General features: G+C 39.9%; 1 non-coding gene across 1 annotated transcript; it reads left to right on the plus strand.

Moving 5' to 3' along the window:
- The first annotated feature begins 1,859 nt into the window (after positions 1–1,859).
- LOC122007679 lies at positions 1,860–1,965 on the plus strand. Its single transcript, XR_006119112.1, has one exon. It is a non-coding gene; the product is annotated as a small nucleolar RNA R71 (small nucleolar RNA).
- The last annotated feature ends 3,236 nt before the right edge of the window (positions 1,966–5,201 follow it).

The raw sequence follows: 5,201 nt of genomic DNA on the forward strand, positions 1-5,201 counted from the left end.
ATATATGGAGATTTATGAAGTTTAGAGAAGTTACCAAGTGATGAGCTCCAAATGGTTGACATTCATGTTTTTAAAGATACTCCTCTATCCAATACTCACATTCCTCCATAACTTTGAAATCTACAAAAATAAGATAGACAAGAAAAATTAAGTAGATGGCATGATTTATTATCAATGAAGTAAAAAGAAATTAGAAATAAACTAAAACTAAAATGAAAACAAGATTAAACTTGGGTTGCCTCCCAAGAAGTGCTTGTTTAAGATCATTAGTTCGACCACCTCATTAGATTTAACGAAATCGCGATCTTGGAGGGGTATAATATTTCAACACCCTCCTACCAAGGGCTCTTATTATGGAGGGAGCTTTCAATATTGGAGTTAAAAAGTGAACTATCACTCTCTCCATCTTCGTCTTCTTTGAAGTTTTTTCAGGTGGTCGAAGACGGTTCAGATTGAGCTTCCAAATATCGGCCTCATGAAAATCTGCACACTCAGAAAAAATACAAATCTCTCACATACATGTTAAATAAGATAGAACCAAAACCATATTAAAATAAGCAGAATAAGAAATAAAAACTGAATCACATCCAACAAAGTCAAATATAGGTACCTCTATAAAATTTTCTAAAAGATCACAAGGAGTACTAACCTTACTTTGCTGAGAGATACCTGAAAGTTCTAAACATGTGGATGTGACTTCCTCTGAATCAAATGATGGTTCTGGCTCAGGCTCAGGTGTTGGTCCTACCAAAGGTGGTGATTCTTAAGACTCTGCCAACTCTACATAAGTCCCTACACATTGGTCTACACCATGTTCAATCTTTGCAACTCTCATAATCTCTAAGGGTTGTGTGGACAAAAGAGGTGATTCTTGAGATGTTGCTTCCATAATACAGCTCCCTACACTTCCTTCTATGTCATCATCATCAACACATACATCAAAAAATAAACCAACATCAATATCCTCAATAGGAGAATCAATTATAAGAGGATCAATAACTTCACTTGCAGTTTTAAGTTGATCTACCATATCACATTCATCATCTGAAAATTCAATTTCATCATAACACCTTGTAAACCAAAATGGTAGATCTAAAAACTTGATATCCTTTGCATTATTATCACAATCCTTATCCGAAGAGTCTTCATCTTCATATATATCCTGAAATCTACACTCAACCATATTTGAATCACAGAACTTTTTAAAGTCTTTGTTTTCATTGACCCTCACTAGCCTTTGTGGAAAAGGAACCCTTAGTGAAGGTCTTGGACATGGTTGAGCTTGTGGCTGAGGTTCAAATTGCTTGTCTAGTGATGGTGTGATTAACCGTTGAGGGAAAGGTACTTGTGGCCTTTGGGAACCTCCTAGAGTAATGGAACTGAGTTCTTGTGATCTTCTATTATTCTTCTCCTCAATTCTAAACATATCCTTCTTCAGAAGTTCTTCATGATTCTTGCCACTTCTCATCTTAATATCATTACCATTTTCACTAGATCTTATCTGTATAGGAGGGGGATCTTCTTTGAACCATTTTGAAACTATGCTACCAATCTTTTCCCCCAAATGTTTGAACTCATCATTTTGTGACATGTGAATTTCAACATTCTTGGGTGGTTGAGCTGCATTTTATTTGACAGACTCTCTTGTAATTATGGCTTGCACTTCTTGAATTTTTGAAGGAGATTCCATCCAACTTTTGTTCAACCATTCATGGAGGTTCAATTTCACTTGATCAATTAACGTATATGCTTCATCTATACTCTTATCCATAAAAGAACCTCCAGCTGATGAATTTAACAAACATTTATCTGAGAAAGAAATTCCCCTATAGAATATGTGTATGGTTAGCCATTTTTCAAAACCATGATGAGGGCATTGTCTTTATAGACTCTTGAATCTATCCCATGCTTCAAATAATGATTCTCCATATACCTGAGCAAAATTTGTGATGCAATTTCTCATATAAATTGTTCTACTTGGAGGGAAAAAATGATTCAGAAATTGCTGCTCCAATTGTTTCCAACACGTAATGCTTTAAGGATGGAGAGAATATAACCAAGTCCTTGCTTTATCCTTGATACTGAATGGAAATGTCATCAATCGAACTGCATCCACTGATACTCCTTCACAGTTCACTATATCGCAAAGCTCTAGAAATGTCTCAAGGTGCAGATAAGGATTTTCTGAAACTTCTCTAAATTTATAACCTTGTATCATGAAAATTAACTTTGGATCTAGTTGGAAACTTTATACTTCAATATGAGGTTGCATAATGGGAGATAAAAATCTTGCAGAAATGGGTGCACAAAAATCTCTTAAGGGTCTGCGTGGCATGTTAGTGCTCATGGATATCTAAAAACAATTATGAGAAAAAACAAAAATGAAGAATTAAAGACAAGAAATAAAATGTTATATGAAAAACAAGAAAGAAAATGCAGAATTTAAATTGCAAGAAAGAAAGTGCATAATGAAAATAATAAAGAAAATACAAAAGGAAAAAAGAAAAATGTCTAGAGTAACTCATATGCTAATCAACTAATGTTAATCGAAAATAGTCCCCGGCAATGGCGTCAAAAACTTGTTACGTCACCGCAAGTGTACGGTTACATCGTCAGTAATATAAAAGATTATCGTATCCACAGGGACTATTGATTAAGTACTAGTTAACTTCGCATGACGAATTATCTAGACAAACGTGGAAAAAGAGAGTAAGAGAAATAGAATAGGGAAGAGAGAGAATGAATCTCGAGAGGGGTTGAGCTAATAGGATGGAGGATGATAGATTCTACGATTTTAGTTTCCTTGTAATGCTAGGCGATGTTACATAGATTGCTTAGTTCCTATCCTCTATGTTCATGCTTTTGTAGGAAGTTAAATTCATTACCGACTCTCCCCTGCAGTGGATAAGTCGGCATGATCTCCTACTCCATGTCCTATGCTACTAAATGGAAGTGATTCCTATGAAGTCCGTTTAATGGGACAACCCTGTCACGACGCCCCGCGGTCATACAACATAGAAACACACTGACACATAATAACATAGAGATAGAAATAGTGATTATGTCTGATCTCCTACTTCCTTGTGGAGATTTGCTTCTCCTTTCAAGGTGATACCCTAAATGTTCATTTAATGGGACAACCCTGTCACGACGCCCCGTGACAATATAATCTAGGGTATCCCCCCTATTGGATTAACAATTATACACAACCATTTGATAAAATATGTAAAAGATATATATAAGCATTCACACACATACATCATCAAACATAAACAAGGCATCAACAAGTCATTGAATATAATCATGACAAATCTACATAGTTTTACATCATCCATCACATCACAAATACTTCTTACATCTGAGATCTAAAGATCTACTCCATTACAAAGGAAGAACAAACTCAAAATATAAAATAAAGCATACTTACAACCCTAGATTCGAGAAGAAGGGGAAGAAGAGATGTTTGCCGATGATTTCGATGTCTTGGGGATGCCTCCTTGCTCCGAAGATGGACGGATCGTGAAGGAATGGAGGAGAATGAAACTCTAGGGTTTCCCCCCTAAGGGGAGAACCCTTCCCCAAGGAGAGGGACGAAATCCCAAACCCAAGATGAGTCAAAGAATGAGGATCTTGACCCTTTTATACCTCCTCCAAGCTGCCAAGGAAAACCAGGATTACAAGGGTCTGATAAACCAGATTTTTCATCCATTAAACCAAGTTTTCTCATGATTTGCCCTGAACCAAAGTTGTATCTCTTGAAATTACCTTCAATCGGATACTTTGATCGAGCCCTGGCTCCAACAGAACCGAAAGTTATGGCGGTTCAAAGTTTGGTTTGCAGTCTGGGCGGAGGTCCAATTGAACCTGTGGTTGGGAGGCACGACCGTGCCATTTAGCATGGGTACACAATGCTTTCTCTCTATTTGATCTGAAGCAAAGTTGTAGATCTTGAAGTCAACTACATTTTGGTATAAATAACATCCCGAAACTCCAACGGAGTATAAAGTTATGGCCGAATTACGATCGGTCTACAATCTGCCCAGAATTCAGTACAGCTCTGTTTTGGCGTGGCACGGCCCGTGTTCTTCGTCAAACGGCCTTGTGGAATCCACAAGGCCTCAGACAGCTTCCTCTCGGGTTGAGTCACATGGCCGTGTGGCTCACACAGCTGTGGCCCTCTTCTTCTTTGCTGAGGTCACACGGTCGTGTGGATTCATACGGCCGTGCCCTTCCTCCCCTCTAGATTGTTGGCACGGTCGTGTGTTGCTTGGCCACGAGATGTTGGCACGCCCATGTGGCTCACACGGTCGTGGCTTGATTTGCCTCTGATGGGGGGGGGGCACGACCATGTGGGTCACACGGTCGTGGCCTTCCTTGTCTCTGGAACATTGGCACGATCGTGCCATTTGGCATGGCCAAAGCATGATAATGGTCACACGACCGTGTGGCATACATGGCCCAAGCTAGATTTCCTCCAGAGCTGCTCCTATGTGTAATTTAGCTCCATTTCCGCTCCAAATAGAGTCCTATTAATCAAAACAAGCAAATAGCAGATTTTCAAATAGAATATAATAGAAATATGACATTATAATGAAATAGGGTGTAATAAACATAGATTATACTCATGAAATACAAGTAGATGTGCATCCAAACATGCATAAAAGTGTACTCATTCTGGTTCTCTTCTTGCAGCAAATACTCTGACTCAAGCATCCCTGATCAGTCCTCTTCCCCTGAGTAATATGGAAATAAATCGTCGGGGTCGTATCATTCTGGATAAGAGGGGTCTCTCTCATTCGGCCCCCCATGCTTTAGGGGTAGCTGCCTCAACTGCTCCTCGTCTGGCCGCTCACGCATCCTCGCTTGTTCGGCCTGTTCCTGGATTTGTAAGGTGCGCTCCTCCAACTCCTCTGGCTAGTCGACCTCAAACCCCATCAGAGGAGTCAGATTCAGATGAACAACCGCTCTCACGCATGCCAAGATGCCGACCTATGGGACCCGGCCTGGTATCCGAGGCCACGATTGCTGCTCCATCGTCCCGACCAACCTCTACTTCTGTTCCTAATCCACAACTCCCGAGCGACCCTGTTATGCCGCCCAAAGCCAGGACTGGAGCTGAGCGAGGGAAGGCTCCGGTCGTTAAAGAAGAAATTTCTATAGAGCTGCCCTCTGTGCTAGTGTCCCATGCTACACTGAATGTC

The sequence above is a fragment of the Zingiber officinale genome, chromosome 7B (assembly GCF_018446385.1).
Source record: "Zingiber officinale cultivar Zhangliang chromosome 7B, Zo_v1.1, whole genome shotgun sequence".
Lineage (NCBI taxonomy): Eukaryota > Viridiplantae > Streptophyta > Magnoliopsida > Zingiberales > Zingiberaceae > Zingiber > Zingiber officinale.